The sequence below is a fragment of the Alligator mississippiensis genome, chromosome 5 (assembly GCF_030867095.1).
Source record: "Alligator mississippiensis isolate rAllMis1 chromosome 5, rAllMis1, whole genome shotgun sequence".
Classification (NCBI taxonomy): domain Eukaryota; kingdom Metazoa; phylum Chordata; order Crocodylia; family Alligatoridae; genus Alligator; species Alligator mississippiensis.
Window position 1 is genome coordinate 136,374,805 of NC_081828.1, and position 27,634 is coordinate 136,402,438.

Sequence of the window (27,634 nt, forward strand, 5' to 3'; positions counted from 1 at the left end):
GACTGCCTTGGGGAGAAATAGCATTCAGTTTTTTGTTTAGTCCCTTTTTGCTTTTGTGGCTGACATACTCTACCAGCAGATGAGTGGCTAGATAATGTCATTTACACAGCAGGGCTAATACTGAATTTTCTGTGGAGGAATACAGGCACTTTTGTTTTCTACTACAAGCTGGCTATATTTATAGAATTTAAGTAAAGGGGTTTTGATCTCTACAGCTGATTCGGTAAAATTTAAAGAGCAGACCAAGATTTCAATGGACAGCTCACTGTGAGTCTGGGATCTGTAGTATGGTATCTGTAGAAAGAGGGACTTGCTATTCACATGATTTGGACGGCTGTTGTTCCAGGGTTTTAAAATGGGGATTCATTTTCTTTTATGTAGTTTTCTGCTTGGCAATCTCATTGCTAGGGGGAGGGCCATATCCTGAAACAGAGCTTAGCAGCACTGACATATCACAGTGATACCCCTTCAGGGCCATATCTAATAAGAAAAGATTAATGTGACAGTACATGATGAATTGGTAACAAGCAAACAATTCAGTTAATGAAAATCTGTAGTTAAAGACAGAGGCTTATTTTGATGTTAAATAGGAGAAGAGAGGTTAAGGATGGATGGGGGTGTAAAAAGAAGGAATTTCAAAGCAAGGAAGAAGCTGAAGACCTACTGGGAAGTCTGGTGAATTTCAAGACTTGCACCAATTAGATTAACTGATGCAATAGTTGCTAAACACACGAGAAGATGTGCATCTGCTGAGATAATTTAAGGTTTAAATTAGAAAAAATACTTCTACCGTTCAAGATAGTGATTAGATGAAAGATTCATTGAGTGACCTTGTTACACACTGCCACCTTAGCAAGTGTCTGATTTCCATGGGTTGTGCAAATAGGGAATCTCTTGCTGTTACCTTCATACCCTGCATTTTGGCCTAAAATAATCCCACTAGCTGAGGGGAAGGGACCAGATGGTTAAAGAAAGTGGCAATGAGGAAGAGAGATTCCAAACTGTAGATAACAGAAGGCGTGTTTACACGTCGTCCATATGGCACATGTAGACACGCCCAGAGTCAAATAACTACCAACACAAACACTGATCAGAATAAATTAACACTAATTCATCAAATAAACTGTAAAGTCTCAGTCCTTCTCCTAGTGAATCATCTGGTGAAGTTATCTGTTAAACTTAGATCACACTAAGGTCACTTAAAATGCAAGTGTCTACATTAACTTGTGCTAAGTGCCCTTTGAGTATTTCAAAAGTATGACACTTGAGGCCATGCTACCTAGCTTGTGTTAAGGTAACTTTGGAATGCTCCACAAAGATAAAATGGGCAATTTGCAGTCCTCCAGCATCCCAGGAAGCATCACTCCCAGCCTACCATGCCCCCAGAACTGGGATAGAGCCCAGGTATTCAGCTCCTAGCCGTACCCAGCTTGTCAGCCCTCTAGTGGCAAGTCAGAACTGTACAGGCAAGAAACTGTTTTAACACTTAACATGCCACTGCGTACAGTATATTCTAGCTTTAACACAGCTTAGAAACCAAGGGTTTTGTATGGTCTAAGTGTAACGTGTAACTTCACCCATCGTCTCCTTTGCAAGGACCAGCATGGTCAATGGAATTGATGTTGCAGTGGTAACAGTTCTATATTACTGGACTTGTATAAGAAGGGTTACCCTGTGTGGCAGAGCACCTTTGGTACCTGCCACTTTAAGGGCCAGAACAGGCATCAGGGCAGCTGGCAGGTATGTGCCAGGGTAACGAGGCAGTCACATGACTGCAGGAGGGCCCTGGGATTGGAGGAGGGGGCTGAGCAGCCTCCATTTTAGATCCAGGCCCTCAGGGCTGAGGCAGCAGTCTGCCTCTGGCACCCAGAAGAATGCCACCCAGCTGGGGCTGCTGCTCAGGACTGGGGCGGAGGAGAAGGTGGCCAGGAACAGAGTTGGGCTTCAGGGAGAGTGTGTGCAGTGCACATCTAAGGATATCTGAGGCAAGCAGGGCCAAAGGCTAAGGGGCCAGTAAGGGACCGGGGGAGTTATAGTGGGTAGCTTAGAGCACAGTAATGGAAAGCGTCAGGTAGGGAGTGAGAGTCCCATGAGAGACCCCCGGACCATGGGTCACGGTATGAGGCACTGTGCAATATGGATGCCATCTGTGAGGCACAGGACATGCTACAGGATAGTTCGGAGCCGTGTGTAATGTCATATGCATTGAGGCCTTAAATGGGCAGCTCCTGTATTGTACAACAAGTCATGGCAGGTGAGACAGGGCAGCTGCCTTAGACAGAGGGGCAGGCTGGTATGGTGACTGGCCACGAGTAGGTTCCTTTGTCACACTCTGGTACAGACCTGATTCAGTCAAATCAAATCTCCCCAAATTCCTTGAAAATGCCCTCCCCTCTTTATTACATCTGCTTCAGTGGGATGTGCCCAAATATTAGTTTCCTGAAAAAAGTCTGTCCATCATATTCTGTAAGTACAGAGAGTAATTCCTAAGCTTCAGAAACAGTTTTTTTATTTTGATCCATGATCCCCCTTCCACTCCCCAGTGTGCCTTTTCTACTGGATTTTAACATTCCCTTTCATTTTATTGGTTATTTCACTTCCCTCTATCCTACATGTTGAGTTTAAAGGGGCAGGAGGTCCTTCTCTTCATTGATTTGTTTTCCTGACCTTTAAAATACATGCAGAAAAGATCAGCAAAAACTCACAGGCAATGCTGAAAAGGGACAGCAGAAAACTATTTGTGTATGTCTCAATTTAAAAAATTAAGCAAGCATGGAACCTACAAGCTAACTGATATGAAGAAGTTGTCAGCTGGGGACTGAAAAAAATGACACTTACGAGGGGATTTTGATGGAGGCTGCAATAGAATGGTATACTGACTAGCAAGTGCTACCAAATTAATCTGTTACAGTATTTGGCCTTTAAAGAAGGAATATTGAGCACCTTCATGAGAATAAAAGAATTAAGAAAGACCCAACAATTGTCAACAGTCAGAATCATACCACACATTTCAAACCTGAACCCAATTGTTCCTAAATTGAAGAGTAGTATGTTGATTGTATACCTACGCCAGTAATTCTCAGCCAGGGTGCTATGGCACTGTGGCAGGGCACTGTTTGTGCCTGCCACTTTAAGGGCCTGGAGCTGGCAGCTGCCAGGTGCCTGATGAGGGCAGACATTTTGAACCTAGGGCTACCCATATAAACAGGGCAGTTCTGCTGCGGTAGGCCAGGCAACAACATCACCTGGCCGGAGGGCTGCTGGTATCATCTGAGGTTAAGGGAGGAGCTATAGGGGATGGTCAGGAGGCTTCTGGTCCTGGGCATGACCTAAAACTGCACCCTGCCAGGAGTGGGTAGCCTGGTGGGGCTCTCAATGGCATGCGAGCCCCCAGGAAATGCCAGGCCAGTTACCACCCCGGTGAAAGGTGGGTTGGGGTGCCTTAATCCCTAGCCCCCACAACTGGGTGGGTTGCCCCTTGTTTGGAGGGCCTGGAGGGTGGACCCCCGGAGAGAGAGAAAAGGCCATAGAGTCACGCCTGTCTGGACTTCCCCTGACTGGTCCATGCTGGGGCCAGGACCGGAAGGGTCAAAGGGCCAGAGGCCCACCGTGAGGAATGCCCAAGAGCTGTGTGCCTGGGGCTCCAACTGGCCTGGAGGTGGGCCAGGGATAGTGAGCCAAAGGTCCCGGGGGGACCACACCTGAAGGGAAAGCAGTTCAGGGAGCTATGCTGTCTAGTATGAAGGTGGGTGAGACTGCCTGAGGAAAGGAATCCAGGCAGGGTTCAATTAGGAGGATTCTGGGGCCCAGTGTGGGGGCCGGTGATGATGATAACATCTAGATGCCATCTGTGAGGCTTGGGCTGCGGTGTAGGGAAGGAATGGAGTCACAGATAGCACCCCCTGGCATCAGGGCAGGAAATGGGCAGCCTCCCACTTAATTATATCAATGAACTAATTAATTCCAACAAGGTGTGGCAGGTGAGAAGGTGGGCAGTTAGCACAGAAACAGGTGGGCGGGCCACAGTGAGATCAGCCCTGAGCAGGCCCCCTGTTACAGGCACCCTGGGGTGCCATGAAATCCTTTCAAAGGTACTGTGGGATGCTGTACAATATTAGCACTGTTAGATATGTAAACACAAGAAAAACCAGAAATTTCAGACAGGAAAAATACTGACCTGAGTTCTTTGCAACAGAAGAATTACTCTATTATTTTTCCATTGTCAAAAAGTGAGTGAAAGCTAAGAGCTGGCATTTTCCAAGGGGTACCGTCAACCTTGAGTCTAACAAGCTTGAGAACCACTAACCCACCCTCTTGTACACTCTCCCTCACTCTGACTGAATACACCTTTAATTTTCCTGCAAAGTGGTACCACTGCAATGGGCAGAGTGCAAAGTATTCCATAGACTAGCTTATCTCCTTGGACCACAGCCTTGTCGTAGTAAAGATGCTTGTGTGTTCCAATGACCCTCAAAGCTATGTTGTCTGGAGTCTTGTACTCCTAGTAGTGTCTCCCATGGTGAACAGGCTTGAGGCAAGGTCCCAGACTAAGCATGGTCCAAACTCCTGAAGACCCCAATGGCAAAACAGGTACACTTGAGGACCTGCTGGTTCTCTGGACTGTGAAGGTGCATGAGGGCTACAGTGGGATGGAGGTCTCCAGTTCTCTTAGAAATTCTTGCCACTGGGTTCAGGGCTCCTTTGTGTCAAGTTCATGGGGCTGTTGCTTGCGCACCAGCTTCCCCACATTAAAAGATGTCACTCGCAGGGCTCTGCCAGGGATGTTGACATTTCCAGTACCGCCAAGTCTCATGATTTTTGGCATTGTTCTTAAAGTCTACACTTCAGGAATGTGAAAAACTTAGCTCTTTCTTTTATATTTATAAATATATAAAATAAAAAGCTAAGTTTTTCGCATTCCTGAAGCACAGACTTTAAGAACAATGCCAAAAGTCATGAGAGTTGGCAACACTGCATCTCCCACAAACCAAATCCTGTGGTGATGGATGAGTGGTGGTGGAGACAGGAACAGTGATCTCTGGGAGTCCCTAGTCACAAATCTGCATGTAGGCGGCAGTTGTGTGATGGTCATTTTGCACTTGCTGAGGTAGAAGAACAATTCAGCAGCTGCAGCTGTGACTAAGCAGTTCTTTTTAGGATCCCCTCTGCTCAGCCTGAACGGGAAAGGGGCTAGAAAAGGTGCCCTAAAAATAGGCTCTCAACCTCTCCTCGCTGGATTACTGCATCCAGTAGGATCACTCTACCTGCAGCCAAAACCAACATAATAATGTACTGAAATTCACCATATGGAATGTCCACACTCTCATGGACTCCCCAAACAGTGAGTGTCCTGAAAGAAGACCCAACATAGTAGCTAGAAAACTTGCAAGATATGACATAGATATTGCTGCCCTAAGCAAGACCCACTGGGCTGATGAAGGCCAGCTGAAAAAAGAAGAATGTGTCTACACCTTTTTTTAGAAAGAAAAGTCACCCGAAGAGAGGCACATTCATGAGGTTGGCTTTGCCATCAAGAACAAGGTTGCCAGCCAGCTTTCAAAACTCCCTCTGGTCATTAACAAATGCCTTATGACTCTCCACCTCAAGCTCAGTAACAACCAGTATGCTATGATCATCAGTGCGTATGCCCCCACACTTCATGATGAAGAAGTCAACAAGGAACCACTGCACTCTTGACACAGTTCTGACTGCCACTGCCAAGGAAGACAAGCTCATCCTCACGGGTGACTTCAACGCAAAAGTTGGGTGACACTCTGAACCCTGGAGTGGCACCATTGGGAAAGACAGGGTAGGGAAAGTCAATTCTAATGGTATGCTCCTCCTCAGCAAATGTGCAGAACATGACTTGCTTATCATAAATACTATTTTCAGACAGAGTGACAAATATAAGACCACTTGGAAACACCCACGCTCCAATTACTGGCACCTTCTTGATTATACTATTGTCAGAGCCTATGATTATACCATATCACCCAGGTCCTGAGAGATGCAGATGACTGTTGGATGGACCACGTTTAGTCAAATTAATCATGGACATGCAGCTTGCACCGCAACACCATAAAAAACTGAAAGGAATGTGGAAGGTATTTAACATCAAGGCACTCCAAAATCAAGCTAGATATGAAACTCTTCAGCAACGCCCTACTAAGAGGCTCTCTGACCTGCCTGAGAACATCAAGGACATCCAGGCACATTGAGAAGAACTTAAGAATGTTATTCACAAGGCATGCACTGAATCAATTGGATACTCTACCCACCATCACCAAGATTGGTTTGATGAGAACCTCGAGGACCTGGCTGGAGCGCCATGAGTGGAGTGCTCAAACAGCTGTGCCAGAGTCTCAGCTATAACACTGGCCAATTCCTTCAGCACCCGTGGATGGAGGTCATCCGGGCCAGCTGACTTGTACCCATCCAGCCCTTCCAAGATCTCCTTAACTAAGTCACTGCTAACCTTTGCTGCCTTTTGGACATCTGTCTATGCTCATGGTGGGGGAATTGTCTTGGTAATTACTTAGGAATACTGAAGCAAAGAACTCATTGAAGAGCTCCGTCTTTTTTCCTTGCGTCAACCACCAACTGTCCTGATTTGTCCTGCAGGGGCCCTATGTTACTCTGCGCTTTCCTTTTGCTCACTATGTATCTGTAGAAGGACTTTTTATTGTCCTTAATTGTTTGAACCAGCCTAACCTCCAGTCCTGCCTTGGCCTGCCTAACTGATTCCCTGCAATAGCACGCCAGGGAGGTATATTCCTCCTTGGTGGCTGCCCCCTACTTCCACTGCCTCTTTCTTTGCCCCTAGTCTTTTCTGGAGTCCCCTGTTCAGCCAAGGGAGCTTTTTTATCCCCTTACCCCCTTTCCTGCATAAGGGAATAGGCTCCTTTTGTGCCCCAAGGATTACTCCCTTGAGAAACCTCCAACCCTCCTGGACCCCCATTTGCTCAATGCTCTTGAGCTCCGCCACCTCACTAACTAGCCTTCTAAGTTTACTAAAGTTGGCCCTTCTGAAGTCTAACACTTTAGCCTCACTGGATACTTTTCCCAGCCTACGCTGGATAGTGAACTCTACCAAGTGATGGTCACTATCTCTCAGGTTACTGTGTACTCGCAGGTTCCTCACAAGATCATCCTGTTTGCTGATCAACATGACATGAGAAGCTTCTTCCAAGCAATAAAAGCCATCTACAGGCCATGTTCAAATGGCCCAAACCCCTTGCGATCCCAGGATGGCTCTACCCTTCTCACAGATGTATCTGTCCTGGCGCGAGGTCCCCAGGGATGGCCGTGATGCCCCTAGGGCTCCATGATCATGCCACTTTCTGGCCTGCAGGCACCTTCTTTTCTCACCTGCCACATCTTGTTAGTATAAACAACTAAGAGGAAGGCTGCCCATGAGTTTCTGCAGTCACAGTCCTGTTGCACCCCACTAAACCCTGTGGGTTCTTGGACCCCTTGTTGGGTCCCGCTCTAAGTTGGTGCTTCATGAAACACCCCAAGCCTTGTGCACTAGATGTATGGCTCCAAAACCTGCCCTTTCCCATCCCTGTGCCTCACTGGTGGTATATAAATATTGTCTCACTGATAAGGTCTTGTTCTAAGTTGGCCTCCTGTTGTCACCGGATCCCTGGCCTCTGTGAATGCACCACTCTGGTCCATTCCTCCCCATTAGCTTCTTCCTGGTCCACTGGTATAAAAGACAACAGAAAAACAAGCCCCTGGACTACAACATAACAATAATAATGGAGGCTACACTCTGCTCCTTAAGGAGGTAAACTTCTCTGTGTGTGCCTCCTAGCCCCAGGTACCTTATGAGCTCTATTAATCTTGCAGGCAGCAGCCCAGTCCATCAAACGTCTCTAAGTAGTTCTTTCCTGCAAGAGCTTCTTCCCCTGGCGGCTTTCAGAGAACTAACCCCCTGTCAGCCCCAGCCCTGGGGCTTATATGTGCCCAGGGCCCTGCCCCCTTCTGGTCAGCTGACCGGGTGCAGGTGCTAGCTAATTCCCTCATTAGCCTGCTGTTGGGGCAACCTGCACAAAAATTTTACCAACTTCTCATCAAAATATGGGTTAACAAGGAAGCACCACCTGACTGAAAGAATGCCAACATTGTGACCATCTTCAAGAAAGGGGACAAGTCAGTGTGTGGGAACTACCAAACTACTTTGGGGAACTACTTTGATACATTGGAAAAATTATATAAAATGAATCAAATGAACTTCAATAAGAACAATTGCAAAATACCACATTTAGGAATGAACAATCCCTGGGCACATCCCCTCAAGCGGGAATGTGCATTTTCCCATGGACAAACAGCAGCGGCACATGGCACAATATGTGCTGCTGCTGTTTGTCCTCAGGGAACCCCTGTACATGCATGTTCTGGCGCACAGCACGTTGCCCCAGATGGCCCCCAGCAGCCTTATCTGGGGTCCTGGGGGCCTCTGGGGGCTGCAGCCATGGCTCTGGTTTCAGGCAATGCATGCTGCTGCCACATGCTGCTCTTTTTAGGCATGAGGCTTTTTGACACCAGGATCTCCCAGTGTCAAAAAATGCCCTCATGTTGCAAATCAGCAGAGCAGGAAATGCCTGCATGTACAGTGCATGTGGGGTGCAGTGCCACAGTTGGGTCTTCGGCGCCTCATACCACATGTGTGTGTTGTCTGGAAGTGCCCCCTATGTGCAAATGCAAAATGAGAGAGGATTGGCTAGATTGCAATATTGCAGAAAAAGACTTCAGGGTTACAGTCAACTGTTCAATATTGAAGACAACAATTTAATAGCACACTGAGATGTGCATACATGTCAATGGAAAAGAATCTTCTTCTCTGTTCAGAATCAGTGAAGCCTCACCTGGTATACCAGTTAGTCACTACACTTTGAAAGACTGATTGTTGTCAAACTGCAAAGAATAAAACGTAACATATGAGGAAGTGTTTGAAGAACTAGGGTGATTTAATCTCAAGATAAAAAGGTTGAGGGGAGATTTAATAAATCTTCAAATACAAAAAGCATTGTTACAACAAAGATAGCAATAATTTGCTCTTTGTGGCCACAAAAGACAAGACAAGAAGTAACAGGCTTAAACTGCAGCAAGAGAGAGTTAGGTTCAATATTAGGAAGATTTTTCTAGCTATGAAGGTGATTAAGTACTAGAACAGATTACCTAGCAAGGATGTGGAATCTCTGCCACTGGGAAATTTTAAACGGAACTTAAACAAATATTTGTCTGGGATGTTTGAGACAGGGATGATGCCACCTGGAGCAGTGAGTTGTACTAGATGACCTACTGAGGCCTCTTCCAGGTCTATTTTTCTATCATTCTAAATTTGGTACTACACTTTGGTAACATGGGAAATGCCCAAATATTAAGCAGTTATATAGCTTAAAATGTATTAACATTCTGAATATTTCCATTTCATTACATTAGAAAGTCATGAAAAAGGTATATCTTTTTTAATTGATTAATTTTTTACCAGAGATTTCTGTCAAGCTGATAAAAATTGCAATGGAATTAAATGTATTAAAGGAGCATTTTAAAATTGAGTTTTCATTAGTTAAAACTTCCTTAATTTGCTGGATATGTAAGAGAAACAAGTGAATCAAAACATGTTTTGCATTCAAAACAAAGGAAATATATCTGTATTTAATAAATTAAACTGAGTGGCTTTAGTCATGGTGTCCTTCAAGATTACAGAAAAAGTAGAGTCGATCACCTAGTTTTTACTCAAACTCAGGTAAAATGAAACAGAGAAAAGGCCACTTCTGTCAAAACACCATTTCTGTCAAAAGCTAAATTAGTATATCAGCATATTCAGGGTCTAGGTACTTAACCAGTTACTTCCATTAGTTCAGTAGTATGAACTTACTTAAAATATCAGCTAAAAACACTTACCATTTTATAGAACAAATTTAAATTTATTTTAATTGATTATAACAATGTTGATCTTGATATAGGCTGTCATTTATATGAAACTTAGCTTTTAATAGGATTTCTTAAGAAAGGGTGAGTCTACACAAGACGCTAACTACACAGTAGTCTAATAACGCTGCACAGTAGCATGCTGGGCAAAACCCGTGTTAATACACTACTGCACAGTAGTATTAGCCTACTGTGCAGTTAGCATCTGTAAAAACAAGTGCACTGGCTGTGCACAGTAGCACCAGTTACTGCACATTGATTTAGTATTGGTTATGCAAGTACTAAACTTACTGTGCAATAACTATGACACATCAATGAACATGTGGATGCACCCAAAGAAAATCAATTTGAATTAAATGAAAAAAATCATATTCTTCTAAACTGACTGATTTTTTTTTTTACCTCCCTTGCTATTAAGCCAATTCCTCAGCAAAGTCCAGCATTTTTGGTACTGTTTTACGCACTGTATTTTTTTACAGATAAGTCCTGATCACTTCTAGTCATAAAAAAATCCCATGGCATTTTTTCCAAGAAAAATGGAGCTCATCATGGTGGCTTGATTGAATTATAAATCAGGTGAATGCATTTTTCCTAATGTCCTATAGGACATTCAATTGGTTTTGACGTTTATCTTTCTCTCTTCTTTTCCTATTGCATTAGTGTAATACATTCCACAATAAAAGTAGCTGCAATTCAGTGAAGGTGAAATGATTGCTCTAAAGCCTTTACTTCTCTTACTGGGATGTTGGAAGGATTGACTGATTCATTAATTAATTAATTATAAAGAGCTTTTATATGTTAAGATTAAAATCACTATAATAATAAAAATAATAAATTACTATATTATCAGAATAAGTTATTGAAATTCACAGTAAATGACAAGAGTCATTTTCTACTACTGCTTGTTAAGACAGTATTCTAAATCCTCTCAAGATTTGTCTACATGGGGAAATTGATGCAAATTATTTTTTGAAGTGGGCTAGTTAAACCTTAGGAAGACTCTTGGGGCACCTATATATGTGCTGTGAGTAATTACAGTGTGTCAGAGCAGAATCAAGATTCATTGGAGTCTGCTGGAGTATGGTAATTACTGTGCTCCAGCAGACTCCTGCATCACATGCATTAGCATCCCTGTGCTGAAAAATGGTGGTGGGGGCACTTTAACTAAAGCTCATTTGATACGCTTTAGTTAAAGCGCCCCTGTCACCATTTTTCAGTACGGGGATGCTAATACATAGGACACTCTAGGCAATTTAATTAGTACAGCTTCGAGAGAAGGGAATTGAGGCTCTTGGACCTGCTCTAATTAAAGCGCCTCCCCCACTCCTAGAGCATGTGTATAAATGCCCTTGGTCTTGGCAATGTACAGGGATCTGGGTTTTTTTCCTTTTACCCAAGTAAAAACACGGCTTTTTCATATTAACAAAGAAACACACAGATTTTGCTCTTTCGCAAAGAGCTCTCTGCAGGCTGGAAGGGTTCCAGCCTGCAAGGGGCTATGTGGAACAGAAGGAGGGCAGTCAGACAGGGGGTACCATGTGCATGTACATGCACATGGCTGCCAGGCAGCCTGGAGAGCAGCTCCCAGAGGTAAGTCTGGGTGGGGGCGGATTTGAGGCCCTCATAGGGAGGGAGGGAGGTAGGGAGGGAGTTGGGCAGGGCGGGGCTGGGGCTGGGGCTGCTGCCCAGCCAGGCAATATGTGCGGCTTGGGGCCTGGGGATGCAATGCACAGCCACAGGGACCCAGCAGGGAGTGGGACGAGGCCTCAGGAAGCTTATCTGAAGAGTGGGGCTGGCTCCCCACTGCTGCATGCACTTCTGGGGGAGCAGGGTGGGCATGTGCCCCAAGACATGTGTGTGGGGTGGGGGCAGGGGCAGGCTGCTTGCTGCAGGCTTGGGCTCCCTGCCCTGCTGCCCTCCTCCATGGGGCTTCTGCGGCGCAGCAGACAGGACCTGGCATGGCAGGGCAGAGTGAGGCCAGGAGGGGAAGCTCCTTACAGCCACTGTGAGCCCCATGCTGCCCTTGCAATGTGTCCCTAGCCCACCCTGGAACAATGATGGGTAAAACCCCACACTGCCACCCCTGCTGCTGCAGGGCAGGCAGGGGACATGCCAGTAGGGCAGTGCAGGGCTTACAGCAGTGCCTGGTCCTGCTTAGGGGGAGGGCAGCAGGGTGCAGAGCTCAAGCCTGTAGCAGGCAGCCTGCCCCCACCCGCACCCCACCCCATGCACAGATCTGAGGGACACTTGTCCCACCATGCCCCCCAGGAGTGCATGCAGTGGCAGGGAGATAACCCTCCCCCGCCTAAGCCTACAGCAGGCAGCCCACACGTACCCCCTCCCCAGGCTCTGTTTTTGCTATACCACCTGGGTAGCAGCCAGGGCTCGGGCACTGCTGTGTGGGGCAGGGGGCTGTGGATCCGGGTCCCTGGCCCCACAGCCCTGGCAACTGAGAGCCCCCTTCAGTGGAGCTGGGGGGGGCAGGGGGCTCTGGGTGTGGGGTGAGGGGCAAAAGCAGGGCTGGGGGGCTCTGGTTGAGGAGTGAGGGGCACCAGCAGGGCCGGGGGGGAATGTGGGTGGGGAGTGAGGGGCACCAGCAGGGCTGTGGGGGCTGTGGCTTGGGAATGAGGGGCCTGGACCTGCATCCTAGTGAGCTAAGGGGGCAGAGGGAACTCTGATTTTCCATGATAAAAAAACCCAAAATCAAATACCAAAATGTATAGGTACTCATAATTTATTTTACTATAGTTATTGAGGCACTGGTAGACTTCCAAAATGCTTTAACATTGTAAATATACCAATAAAACATTGCATGGGTGACTGGTGCTTCCTGAGTCAGGGGGGCACTTGCCACTTCAGAGTCCAGTCAGCAACTGCAGGGCGGGGAGGGTGTCCCCTGCAGCTGATAGCGCTGACCTAGAAGTGCAGCTGGCACTTCCGGGTTGGCATTATCGGCTTCAGGGGAACCTTCCCCCCACCACCCTGGTTGGCACAATCAGCCACGGGGGGACAGTAGGGATAATTTTTCCTGGCACCCCTACTTCCCAGCCAACACTCTTGGGCAGGGGGGCACCAGTGCTCCCAGCTGGCCCCCAGCCCATCACCTAGGCGGGGAACACTGACTGTCAGGGGGTGCACCCACGCTCTCAGGGGTTGCACATGCACCCCTGTGAACCCCCTATGTGTCGCTACTGAAACACTGTATTCAATTGATACCTATATATATAATGGCGTTTCATTTTAATCGCAGATTTGGGGGGGGGGGGGTATCAGAGAACTTGCAATTTTTTGTCAGGGAAAACCAGGATCACTGCTGTAGTAAGTTTTAGAATTGAGACCTTTGGGCATTTATGTAGGATGTAGGGGGGGAGGCGTGCTTTAATTAAAGTGGCTCCAAGAGCGGCTCTAATTAAAGTGCCTGGAGCATTGTGTGTATGTGTCACCATGCTGAAAAGTGGCAGCAGGGGTGCTTTAAATGAAGCTTGTTGAATGAGCTTTAGTTAAAGCGCCCTTGCTGCCATTTTTCAGAGCAGGGACACAGGCATTAAGCTAGTCTTTTTAATGGTATAATCTTCCCTCAAAAGAAATTGGGCTCAAATGTCCTCCCACTTACACTATTATACACCAGCAAATACTCTATTGAGGTTCACCTGTATAAGTGAAAAGAGAATCAGGTCCACAGATGGCAATGTGAACTGAAGCCTGCTCAACAAACAAAGAGACAACCATTCTACCCAAAACAACTGAAAGGATCTTTTTCTTGTGCCCTGCGGCATTGAAATCCTACCGGAGAGTGACATTCTTTTAAATAAATAGCAACCTAATATAAATGTTTTCATTCTTGAAATCTGTGCACCAAACAGTGTTATACAGGGATGAATGAATCAGTTAAGAGAATGCATTTGTTCTGTTTCAGTTCATGTCAGGGCAATGTACAGCATATGGTAGAACTCCTGTAATTGAACATAATGGAAATGCCTCAAAAACATAGCTTTTGTGTACAGTTAAATCTGTTTTACCACCAGGGATTCACTTAAGGTAGCAGAGGCCTGAGGCTACATGCCATTGATGTATATTGAAGCTGGGGCAGATCTATTCATAACTAAGCAAACTTTTATAAATATGCTTTGCATGAGCTTTTCTAGGCTTAGTAGGTGTGCAGAACACTGTTCAGCAAGTTTGCTCTTAGATGAGGAATTTAAGTGGTCTGCATTCTGTCTCAGAGATGACTAAAGGTACCATACAAGTAATCCATCCTAGCTGGATATGTGCACATATTTATGATTTTAAATATTGCTTTTCTCACAGTTTTATCTCATTTACAATCTCTTCATTTTGTCTCTGTCTTTCTAGCCCTTTCTTCTTTCTGTAGTTTCTACCTCCTCTTTCCCTGTAACCTTAATTATTCTCTGTTCCTCTTCTCTTCATTTCCTTTTCATTTTCTTTCCTTGAATCATTTCTTTCCTACCCATCTCCAGCTGTCAATGCTTCTTTCTTTTCCAAGTATAAGTAGCTTTACCAGACAGCAGTGCCTACTTTGGCATTTCTGATTAGCTTAGCATAGGGATGTCAAGCATATGGCCCAGGGGTTGGATCCAGGTACAGAGGTGGGTCATCTGGCTTGTGGAGTTTATCGTGGACCATAGGCAGTGGAAGGGCAGGGTTAACAGGGCTTAAACCCCCCAAATGCAGGGCAGCGGTAGCAGCGCAGGCAGGGGCAGGAGCAGGGGCTGGGGTGAATGGGGTCCCGGGACAGGTTGTGGGAGGGTCAGAGCCTGGGCAGCTAATCCAGGAACATGGGAGGGGGGGGTGCTTCCATCACTGTGCGCATTCCCAGGGGAGACATAGGTGGCGTGTGCCCCCAGGATCTGTGTGTAGGGCTTCATGGAGGCAGGCTGCCATTGTAGGCTGGGCTCTGAACCCTGCTGCTGGTTCCTTGCCAGCCGTGCAATGCCATGTGCCTCCTGTCGCCAGGCAGGCAGGGAACATGGTGTCTGTGTGTATAGAAGTATCTTTTAAGTTTAAGTTTTACTCAGCCCCCCACCAAATAATATTTTCTCCCTCTGTCTATGTCATGTACTGAGAAGCCTACTTCATGGGTCAGATTCTAGCTGCGGAGCTTGTCATCTGCCAGAACCATTGTGTCAGTGCAGCTCCAAAACCTAAGGAGTTAACACTGCCTCTGCTGCCCCTTCCTTACCTGATGCTGAATTCAGGGGGTGGTTTTTTTGTTGCCATTAGTGGCAGGGGAAAAAGGGTGTCAGTGGCAGCTGTGTTAACCCCGTATAGCCACACTGATATAGCAGTTCCTGCAGCCATGAGGACTGACACTGCTACCGGTGCTATTCATGGGACATCTGGATCCAGCCCAGGAGACACAATGACTTGCACACCCCTGGCTTATCAAGATGGTTTCCTGGTACCCCTCAGTTATTTTTAGCTGAACTGATGGTTTCCTTTAAACCTCATTTTATGCTGGGGGCCTTTTCTGGTAGTTTGTTGCCTTAGTGTTGGTAGGTGTTGCCTTAGTGCCACCATAAACATTTTTATGGTGGCACAAAGGCTAAGCAAACAGACGTCCATGCCTCTTGTTGAGCCACAAATGCTAAAAATTTGTGGCTGTGACAGAGGTGTTATGATTTTGTGCTTCTATTTTGTGACCATCTGTTTGCTTTAGGACAGGAGAGAGCCAACAGTCTGGAGCTGCCCACAGTCTCCAGCCACTGTGGGCAGACACTCCCAGGTCTTCAGGGGCTCAATCTGGCCCTGGGAATTCCCATTCCCAGAGCACACAGGTTTGGGCCCCTGAGGCCCCAACAGTATCTGTCCTGTTTCCCTCATTTGAGATTCCCCATATTTCTACAAATGGGGAAACCCCAGGTTTCCCTGTTTGCAGAAACACACAGCCAGGGAATCCCTGGATATTTCTCTGCTAGCAGGGAAACCCAGGCATCCCTCATTTGCAGAGGGGTGCCTTAAGTGTTGTTCTGAAGGACTGGGTCCTTGCTGCTCCGAGGAGCATCAGGGACCAACCCTGTGAGACAACAGATGTTGTCTGTTTCGCCCAATGAAGATCAGCTGTACCAGGACACATCCTGACAGTTTCATTTGGTGACATCAGTTGATCCCCATCCAGTATACTGGATGTACATACACACACAGCCTCAGGTTGGAAAGCCTTCTGTGTGTCAAAGGTAGGAAAGGGTACAGGGCTTTTATGGAACACAGGTGATGTATTTTTTTTTCTGTTGCTGTTTGCACACCCAGGTGTGGCAATAAAAAAGGAATCAAAGGAAAGGTGTATTTCTGGAAACAACGCCACAGTCTTCTTAGGGGAGGTAATGTTCAAGTGGATTTATATTTTGACACCTTGAAGCCATCCCTTATTCTGGCTTTTTGAAAATACAGGCTAGACTGGTATTCAAGTTGCTGTCAGCTGCATAAACAATCTATGAATTCAAAATCTATTAATTTTTGAGAACAGGGAACAATTACTGCACAATGCTGCATATGTATTATTCAGACTCCTTAAGCAACCCAGCCAGCAGTTCAACAAAAGAACAAACATTTTGCAATAAAATTCATTTTAGTTGAAACACCAAAAGAGTCACATGATCCTCTCCCTTTAAGACCCACGGTAGAATTAGCTTCATTTTCTGAGCTTTCTCTGAAAAAATGGCTTCGTTTTTAACTATTACCAAGGCCTTAGTCTCTTTACAGCACTGTGGCATTATAACAGGGATGAAGGGCATGGCTGTGCTGTCAAAGGACTGTGCTTCAGGGGAGGTCAGACTGCCCCAAACTGCCCACAACTGCAGTAAGGCATCTACAGTACATCTGTTTAGTGAAGTAGCATGTATTGAATGGATGTCGTGGGCTTCACTGAACACTCTAGTGTGGGCTGTTAATGTCATGGAGAAGCTGGCCCTTTATAACTTGCCTTCTATGGGATTATATTGCCCCCCATTGTCCTGGATTGGGCCTGCTCCCCCCATTTAGGTTGCCAGTCCCCGCTCCTGTCTTTCAGCAGCGCTGATGTATCTGCTGCCCTCCTTCCCCGCCCCAGAGCAAGCCTGCCATTCCCACTCTTCCAGCACCCCAGACCCCCCCCCCGCCCCCACCCCCATGACCTGCAGTTTACTTGTGGCTGCTGGTGCTGTCCCAGGGGAGCAGACAAGGAAGGGGAACCCACCTGCCAAGCCTCCATCGTTGCTGTTGCTACCACCATTCTCTAGACTGGGCTCAGCCTGGAGGACAGTGGCAGCCCGACGACAGCCCAGTGACAACAGCAGAAGCAGGGGCCAGGCATATGGGTTTCCCTTCCCTGTCTACCCCCCGGGACTGTGCCAGCAACTGAAAGAGGGAGCAGGGAGTCCTGGGGGTGAAGGAAGGTGGGGTTGGGCAGAGCAAGGGAGGAACCCCAGGGGTTCGGGGGGGAGCCAGATTGACCAGTTGTCCTCCCACCCTGCCAGATCAGACCCATCATCTCCTGCCCCCACCCAGCACCCCAGATTTCCACTTACCCCCACCCCCAACCACGTTTCCTGGCTTACTTGGCACTGTCCCAGGGGAGAAGGCAGGGAAGAGAAACCTGCCTGCCTGGCTACTGCTGCCACTCTCTGGGCTGCACAGGGAGCTGTAAGTAAGCTGGGGGGCATGGATGCACCATGAGGACCAGAAGGAGGGTGGGGGGGAGCCCCAGGGGTAAGGAGTAAACCTGGAATGGGAGGGGAAAGGAGGAGGGGGATTCTTACTTTTCAGTCCTCCAGACCCCTGTCAGTTTGAATGTGTGACTGCTCCAAACTTGAGCTTGCACTAACACTGATCAACACCTGAGCAGCTCGAAGTGCAACACGTAATGAGACCCCCAGACTCTTATTCAGGCAGAGAATTCCTCCCTTTGTTTAATGTTACTTGCCTTTTCCTTTAAAAAAAAATCTATATTACATCTATTTGATTTAGAGGTATTCTTGTTTGTGGGGAGTGTGGGGAGGGTGAGGGAAGTGTATGCTGGGGGAAGAGCTGTTTTCAGGACATATTTGTTAACTACATCATGAATCTTATAGCTAGATATTCAGTCTGTTGCTTCCTCCTTTGTGGACATAGATCAGTAGCATAAAATCACCTGAAGCAATTTTGCAACTTCCCTTATTTATGCCAGCAATTTAGTTCTCTTAGATGTCAAAGTCCCTGAGACATCTCTAAACTGCAAACACAAACAATTCCAAGCATAAATAACTAGGGGAGCGAAACTTGCACGCTCAGAAATAGAGGTCTGTTTGGAGCCAGGCTGACTATTTGTCCCTTAAAAAACATATGTAATACGCTTCACTTCCCATTTATACTCTTTTATAGTGGCTTGCTTCTATTAATAGCCTGCTACTGTCAGGATTCAGCATGACATATTAGCGCAATTTGCTTCTTTTGGGAAAAGCAGACAACTACAGGTTTCTAGTCTTCTCTTGTCCCTGCTTCTCTGAGCTTTTTGCTCTACTGTACTCAGTTTATACTTAGGTGAATTTCCCTTCCCTTCCCTTCCTTTTAAAGTGCTGTGCAATGGGCAAGCTAACACAAACCTAAACCATCAGTCTTCAGTACTGGAAGGCTTGAGGTAGATATGGAGTTGGTCCATTTTGCAAGTTTATTTAGCTGTCTGCACTGCTGCAGATCACTTTATGCTCTGCCATTTTCTCTGAGAAACTGCTCTCCTGCAGCAGAGAAAGATATTCCTTACAAAATGGACTTTGCTTGGACAATTTACTGGGGCAAGTTCAGATTGCACACTGACTACCAGAGAGTGTTTGACTACCAGACTGGCTGTGCTGCCTACCCTGGATTTCTGTTTTTTGGCTTCAGCTGGTAAGGTCACATTCTTACAATGATTAAGTTCTAACCTTTGATTTATTTGGCTGGACTCCCAGTGCCCCTTGTTGGCTGTTGCTGCTGCCATCTGCCTGCTCTTTCTGTGGCCAGAGTTAGCCCTGGCATGTGTCAGGTCAATGACATCAGTGGAAGGACCTGACATCATTCAGGCAGAACTCCACTGTTCTGCTGTAACTCGATCCTGTCTTCTAATCTGCCTCCAAAGGTCTTGGCCATGTGGGATCTCAAAGGAAGCCACCTACATAATGCAGAGAGATGCAAAAGAGGCTGCCTTCTAGACCTATGCATAGGTGGCATGTGGAATTACTCCCATGCTTCATGTGACTGCTAGAGCCATGGGAAAGGAGGGTTTTGCAGTGAATCACAAAATAGATGTTAAGGACATTGGCCAGATGGCTTCACTGCCTGATCGTGAACATTCTCAGAGAAGTCATTCAAGCAATGGCTGAGATTCCTTCTAAATAATTCTTCCCCAAGTGAGTAGGGCGTGGCTGGTAAGGAAATTGGGGGCATCACACAAGATCAGAAGGGAGAAGGAAAGACAGGCTTGGGCTGCCTACTGTCTCACAAATTACATCTTTAAATTTGAAAATGGCAGGGGGGCAGGATACAATATATTTGAGTGGAGGAGGGAGAGGAACCTTGCAACCAGAACACAACTGTTTCATTGGATTACTGCAGCCAATGGTTTTGCTACAGCCAGGCAGACATACCCAAGTGACAGACATACACACACTCACTCAAAGGTGAAAAGGAGCCAACAATTCATTTGTGTGCACAGCAGGCTCACAAGCAGGAATATACCTAAACCAGTTATGAAATTAACTCACTGCTCTGTCACTCTGGTTCTATGGCAGAGGAACTCAGTTCGTCTATATTTTATGCTTTTTTGCCAAGTTCCTTCTTGAAATAGAAAGCTAACTACGCACAAAGGAATCTGACACAATCTTTTGGTCTCTGTTGTTAGAGCAGTAGTGAAGAGCTTGTATCAATATCCTTATTCTATTGCAATCCTGGAGCATTTTCAGTAACTCATCTTCCATATTTTGTGATACCTGTTTTATTGGTACCCTTCATTGTATTGCACATGCTTAGACATAACGAATTGTGAAGGTGGTACATAACACACCATGGGCACATCTACATGTGCATGAATGCACTTTTTCTAATGTGCATTAACTTTAGTACCTCAAATGTGAGTCACTAAATGAATGTGCATTAGGCTGTGCTAATACGTAGTACTGCATTTGCATGCTTTTTTAGTGACGCTTAACGCGCAGTAGACTAATTTACTGTTAATTGTGTAATGTCATGGTTTTTTACATGACACTTTAATGCATAGTAAAATAATCTACTGTGCATTAAAGCACACACATAGACACACCCTGTGTGTGATACCCACATGGATATGGATGTGGAACAGTACTTGTTATTTTGCAAACATCAATTTACCGATTACTTAAGCACTTCATTTGGGACAGATCCTGTTCTCACTTAAGGCAAGGCAGAATTCCCACTAATTTCATTAAGAACTAAATTAACTTTTATTCTCCCTATACATTCACCTGTGCAGAGTCAGCATGAATCCTGTGAATCACTTCAATTTCACTTAGGATGTATTTTGAGGACTTGTATGCTGCTTAGCTTTTGTGCAGTCTTTGTGAACAAGGATAAATTTCACCCCTCTGGAACTGCTTATATGAATTCAACATTTAATCATATCCCCCTTAGGGGTGTGTGTGTGTGTTTGTGTGTGTGTGTGTGTGTGTGTGTGTGTGTGTGTAGACAGCATTTTAAATCTACAAAACTGGTAGCAAGTTTAAATTTACTCTGACTTCCTTCACTTTCCTTTTTAATGTTTGAAGTTAAAAAATGGATCATTTCAGAGTAACTGATTGTAGTATTGATTTCCCCTATTCTACAATGCACAGTGAATATAAATACTGTAATAATGCCCCATGACTTTCTTGCTGCCCTGTACTGGAAACCACTTCCGTTCTGCTGTACAAAATATATATTGCTCTCTGTGCATTGGTCCGTGGTCCCCAAAAATAACAAAAAAACTCAATAAATTTGAGAGATGCGAGAAGAGAGGCCTTCTGGATCTGAAGGTACAGCCAAAAGCAATATCAAATCCTCCAGTCTCCTCCCTAATCCCCCTCCCCCCCAATCCCTGCCAACCCTTCCTAGTTCAGTTTGTTCATCTTCCTTCTTTTACCTACAGGTTATCATTACTCCTGGAGGGGGGAAAAAGCCAAGTAAGTGACAGCTGCTGAACTATGGATTCTGTGAACAGTCCAAGGACAATCTGCTCTATTCCAGACCACTTGGCTGCAAAAAAATCCACATAGTGTATTTAAAAGACCATATACAACTCAAAAGCGGTGAAGTGATGCCATAGGGCAAAAATATTAGCTAGTAGCAATGGCTTATGACAGTGCATAGGAGTCTTTTTGGATAAATAAGGTAAAACCAGGTAAGCTGGTTTTACTTTTAATTTCTTAACTGCTGCTGAATGATCCCAGGTTATGTGGCTAGGTGCACGGTGTGTGGTCTCTTCCCCTAACTTTATTGGATTGTTTAAGGGACACAGCTATGATGGAAGATCAATGGGAATAAGACACTCGTAAGTATTGCTTACAGAGGATCTATGTTCACATCAAGACTGCTCAATTAATTCCATGGAAGAGAAGCAAGGGAGCCAAAAGCAGGAGAATGTTGAAGGGCTTTGCCTTAACCATGCTTTGAGACAGATGGTGCTACCCAAAGCTAATGACATACACAACTTGACAGTTAAGAGATATTGTCACTACTCCTGCAGACATGACTTATAATAATAAACTAAGCAATGTCTTGGTTGAGTGCAAATAATCTTGGATCACCTGGTGCTGCCTGAGTCTCTTAACTATTTCATCAGGTTGTCTTTCTGTCCCAAGGGTGTCCTATGTACAACAGAAGAGGGCCAGCTGGTCCTTAAAGAGTGATCACAAGTGTGTGGGAATGGAGGATGTATAAGAGGTTTTTTTTCATGGTCACTTGAATTGTTCTTCTTTGGTTGTTGTTTGTTTTCATGCCTATTGCTATGTGGAGTGCTGAGCTTTTAATTGATTGCTTTTAACTGGTATTTCTTTAACATTTTTTACCTTTTTATAATAAAGGTTAAAAAAAGAGTCAAAAGTTCTCATTCTCTCTCTCTCCCCTCTCTCTCTCATGAGCCCTTGGAAACTGTCATGCTTTGCTTGAGCCTGATATCTTTCACAATTATAGAAAAGTAGGTTTTCTAGTTTTCTCTGGTTCTGGCTGTGTTGAGGCTTTGAGAGAGCAATGAAAGGCTCAGCAGAGAAATGTTTTCAGAGCCCTCTGTCCAGAGTTCAGAGACCACCTCTCATGAGTGTGCTGCACACTGTTTGATAGTGTTTTGCAGCACAAGGGCTTCAGGGGCCTGACAGTTCTTGCCTATGAATTCCTCTATAGAAAACAGATCAAATGAGGAACATAATATATAGTGCAGTGTGTTCACTGAGTTCAGGGGCAGAATGACCAAACAGGCTAAAGTGTTTTCCAACATTTAGATAGCTATAATTAAACTCAAGTGTGGCATTGTCTACAGGACACATGAAAAATTTCCCCCTGAAATCGTTAAACATGACCATTCTAACATAGTCAGAAGCAATGTCTTCCATGAATATTTAATGCATCCCAAGAGTGAGGAGAGCCTGTATGGTGACATCACTGGCCAAATTTAGTTAGTCGAGAAGCTACAAAGAAATGGAAATCTATCTGTGTCCACTGTAAAGAATCCCTCTTCAGTAAAGAATCAGTAAAGAGTCCCTCTCCAGTTCACTGTAACCAGGAATCCTGTTTGTTTGTTTTTTTAAATCCCAAATTCTCTTATTAAAAACCCCCAAATCTGCATTTTTCTATGATTAAAATTAAATGTCACTATATGTATAGGTATCAGTTGAACACAACGTTTTATTAATATAGTTACCGTTTTAAAGCCATTTGGAAGCCTATCAGTGCCTCAATTACTATAATAAACTAAATTCTAAATACCTATATACCTATATATTTGGCATTTGATTTTGGTCTTTTTTATCATGGAAAATCAGAGCTCCCCCTGCCCCTTTGCTCACCAGGACATGGGTCCAGCTGCAGCTATCCATCCTCCATCCCACCCCCCCACACTGCTTTGTGGTGCTGAGCAACCCTGATATGCTGGTGCCCTGCCCTTGCTCCTGCCCATGCCATTGCCCCTCACTCCCAAGACACAGCCCCTCCAGCCCTGCCAGTGACCCTCACTTGTGACCCACAGTCCCCCCATCCCCACTGGTGTCCCTCACGCCCACCCTGCAGCCCCCTGGTCCTACCAATGCCCCTCACTCCCAACCTCCAGCCCCCCATCCCTCCTGGTTCCCCTCACTCCTAACCCACAGCTCCCCACCCCAGCTCAGCCCTGCTGGTGTCCCTCACTCCTGACCCACTGCCCCTAGGCTCCAGCCCCCCAGTCTAGTGTATGGGGAAGGCAGTGGGTGTGTGGGACAGAGCAGGTGTGTGTGGAGTGTAGGGGGTGCCCAACCATAGGAGATGCCATTGGCAATGCATCAGGGAGGCATGGGGGAGCAAGTGCCTCCTTCAGATTTATGTGCCCACAGCAGAGCACAGGGCTGCAACCTGGCCTGACCTACCCACACTGGACAGGAGATGCCTCTGAGGCCCAGTGGTTGGTTGGGACCCAGTGTGGGAGGGCAAAGCAGGGTGGTGAGACTCGTTGTTCCAGTTGCTGCTGCCACCACTGCTGGCACCCCCATGCCAACCAGCCACACTACCATGGAGTAATGCCACACAATCAGCAGCATAAGGAGTAATGGACTGGGGGGAAGGGGCTCCCTGGCAGGGGTCTGTGGAGCTGGGCTGGGCTGCACCAGCAGGGAGAGGGGGCAGCTGGCCCGGCACCACAGAGCCCCTGCTGGCTGGGACCCCACGCTCCTGCCACCCTGCTCTGGGCCCCGCTGGCACTGGCCCTGGGACACCGGTGCAGGCCCCATGCTCCCACTGGCTCCCACACCTGCTCACTCCCAGTGCCTCCCAGCCCCGCAGTACAGGTGGGGGGCAGTGCACAGCCCCGACCCCCTGCTCACCAGCAGGGAAGAAGCTGGTGCTGACTGTGGGGAAAAGTGGCCCCTCGCCTGCCCCATGGCCAGTGCTCCCTGCTGCAGGCGCTCGCAGCCCACGCAGGGCTGTCTGGAACAGGCACAGGCAGCCCCAGGCAGGCTGCGAGCAGCTGCAGTGCAGGGCACCAGCCACAGGGCGAGTGAGGGGCCGCTTTTCCCCACGCTCAGCATCAGCTTGTAACCCGGCCCTGCTGCCAGCCTGGGCCCCATGCTAGCTCTGGACTCGCCCATTGGTGGCAGCAGCTGCAGCACCCCTACTTGCTGCGCCGGGCAGTGTTGGCTGCTACTGCCCACCCCGAGCTCGTGTGCTGGGCAGCCCACAGGAAGTGGTGGCAAACACTGCCTGGTGCAGCAAGCGGGGGTGCTGCAGCTGCTGCCACCGATCAGTGCACAGCCCTGACAGGCAAGCCTGGAGCTGGCATGGGGCCCAGGTTGGCAGTGGGGCCGGGTTACAAGGTGGTGGTGAGCACAGGGAGTGGGAAAAGCAGCCCCACCCTCACCCTGTGGCCAGCGCCCCATGCTGCAGCCACTCGCAGCCCACGCGGGGCTGTCTGGAGAAGGCACAGGCAGCCCCAGGAGGGCTGCGAACAGCTGCAGCATGGGGCGCTGGCCATGGTGCGCGCAAGGGGCTGCTTTCCCACCCCCTGCAGTCAGCTTTTCCCTGGGCTCCTTCCCTGCCCGGGGTCCTTCCCTGCCCTTCCCTTCCTCTTCCCCCTTACCTGTGGTTACGGCGCAGGGCAGCCACATGCTCCCAGGCCAGAAGTCCCTGCTGGGGCTTCTGGCTGGGGGGGTGGGGCCAGGTGGGGCCAGGCAGGCCCTGCTGTTGTGGGAGCCTGCCGGGCTTCTCCTGGGTCCTACTGCCCTTGGTTCTTGTCATTAATTTCCAAAATTTTTAGGGGCCCCGCAAGCTGGATAGAGTGGCCTCGTGGGCTGGATACGGCCCGCGAGCCATATTTTGTGCACCCCTGGCCTATGCCCTCAACCCTTCCCTCCCCAAGCATTGCCTATGCTCTCCCCATAGATTGGAACTCTGCCAGCCTGCAAATGGAAACCCATGGTTTCCCACGTTTTTGTCCTTTAAACTAAAACCCCAGATCCCTACTTATAACTTAGACTACAAACATAGTTTATTTCTAAGAGCTTGTGATACAAAAGATTGTCTCAACTTGACACTCAAAAAGAGGTCTTTCAAAACAGTGTTCAAAGTGACATGCAATATAACTTCTTTGTAATAAACTGTGCTTATAACACCCCTCACCCCCACTTTTAATGCTCCTCACAGCACGCGCTGTTTTTTCATAATTATTATGCAGCAAATTGATTAACCCAAGGATAGTGAACACCCTTTTTTAACAACTTTTCTCCTAGTCCCTTGGGGGTTCATTATAATTCTACTTACTTAATGTAAGCCTGCATAGGAGACTTGCAAATGATGTTGATGGCTGCAGGGCTGAAGATTTAGCAGACTCCACTGGTTAAGGTAGCTCTGGAGATGCTTGCAACACAACACATATTCCTTAGCTACTACATTTAACTCAAAGACACCTCAAAAACAACCATCATAAACATCTAACTGACTTTCCTCCCCTAGCCTCCATGTTGTCCTTTATGGATCCATCCTTTTTTAAAGTTATCATCATTTGCCTGACTAACAACTGTGTCATATTTTTAGAAGAGCTCAAAAACTGCAACTGTGGGCAGATTTTCAAAAATGCTGAGCGTGGAAGATGCACACTGAACACTGACCTTTATTGAAAATATGGCCATAAGCATTGGAGTGGGAGGCACTAGGTTCTCAGCATGTTGTGAAAATCTGGTCTTTATTTAAATATCTAGATGGGAACTGAGCTCTCAGGCCAGCTGCATATGCTGAGCTTTTGAAAATCTGGGTCCTTCTCAAGAAACAGCTACTGACCTGCCACAGCACATTTTTAACCCATAGCGGCATTCCCACCCCGCCGCCCCTTTTCTGCCTTTTACTGGAAACAGATCTCAGGAACCCCAAGGGGATGTTCCTGGAGCAGCAGCAGTCAATTTTCTGGTTTGGTGTCTGGTGGTGGGGCATGCTTGGGGACACCTTCCCTAAACCACTCTGGTTTAGAGCACCTTAATCTATTACCTTATTTGATGAGGGTTAATTTTTTGCACAATTAGCCATTTTAAAAGTGCTCTGCAGCTGTGCACATGTGTTACATCTTGGCAGTAGAGAGCTTTCAGGGGCCCAGTCATGTGAAAAATGTAACTTGTGTAAGCACCCATAGTAGCAAACATAAGTATATAAAAGTCTTTGCCTTTAATTGTAGAGAGTGAAGTGATAGGAAAGACTAAGCTAGCATTCAATTTCAGCTGAGAGCACATATGAAAAGATGGTTTTGTTACTAATGCACATGGCAAGGACAAAGATCTTGGTTCTCTCTTCATTGCTCTTACACTAACCTTAGCCAGCTCAAGTTGGCATGATTTTAGCAAACTCAGTTCACTTTTCTGTATCTTATGATCCATAGATGAGAACCAAGATGCCTCCTTATCACACAGAGATGGCATAAGAATGAATGTTTGTAAATGCTGGTGGGGGGGAGTTTAATAGGTGTTAAGCTAGTTGATGTCTTTCACATGATAAATTTGTCTAAAACGGGCCTTTTTAAAACCAAACGTTCTCAGAAAAGTTGTTTTTAATTTCCTTCTTTTTCTCTTCAGTTAAAATCCTAAGTGTTTTCAGGTTCTTGATCTATTGTTTTTCTTTTCTTCCTCTCTTAGTTACATCTCCCCTTCACTTCTTTTTCTGCAGCAACAATGAAGAGATGACCTAATAATACAAGGCTGTGATAATTATTTTCCACATTAGCCATTGTGTACTCAAAACCTGAGATGAAGGGGAAGTGATGGTCTTTTAAGAAACCTAAGTGTTTCTAGATGGAGTTGGATCAGTTTATGTTGAGATTATATGGTATAGCTGCAATAGTTAAGGCTCTAGACTTGATGATGAGTGATGACCCATAGTGACCCTTCCAGTCTTGAATTTATAGAAATCAGAGGGAGGGGAAGGGAAGTTCTGTGGAAATCTTTCTGAACAAAAATGTATTCCTTTACAAGATCTGAGGATTGAAAGTTACTTCAAGACTTTTAACTTCTTCCACAACTTTTTATTCTGCCATAGTCTTTAAGGGAGGTGTGGCAGGGCACCTGCTATGCCTGCCACTTTAAAGTTTCTAGTTGGCTGTGGAGCAGCTGGCAGGTGGATGCTAGCTTCAACAAGACTAGCACGTGACCCTAGAAGGACCCTGGGATTGGCTGAGGGGGCAAAGCAGCCTCTGTTTTAACCCAGGCCCTCAGAGAGGAGTAGTCTGTGCTGAGCAGGCCAGGAGGCAGCATCAGGCTGAGCTGCTCCTGGAACATCTTGGACGTAAAGGCAGGAGCTTATGGGGATGGTTTGGAGGCTCCTGGTCCTGGCCATTACCTAAAACTGCACCCTGCCAGGGATGGGTTGTCTGGTGGGACTATTCATGGCAGAACAGTCCCCCAGAAATGCCAAGCCAGTTATCACTCCAGTGAAAGGCAAGGAGGGGTGTCTGAAAACACCACCTCCTGCCTATGGGTGGGTTACTGACAAGGGAAGAGACCTGGGCCATGCAAACCCA

The 27,634-nt window shown here is 46.6% G+C and overlaps 1 long non-coding RNA gene across 1 annotated transcript in view; it reads left to right on the forward strand.

Annotated features, from left to right (window-relative positions):
• LOC132250884 (uncharacterized) overlaps positions 1–21,992 on the forward strand; it is a 100,480-nt gene extending 78,488 nt beyond the window's left edge. The window contains exon 2 of the long non-coding RNA XR_009462560.1: positions 21,047–21,992. This is a non-coding gene — a long non-coding RNA (uncharacterized LOC132250884). The remainder of the gene's footprint in view (positions 1–21,046) is intronic.
• The last annotated feature ends 5,642 nt before the right edge of the window (positions 21,993–27,634 follow it).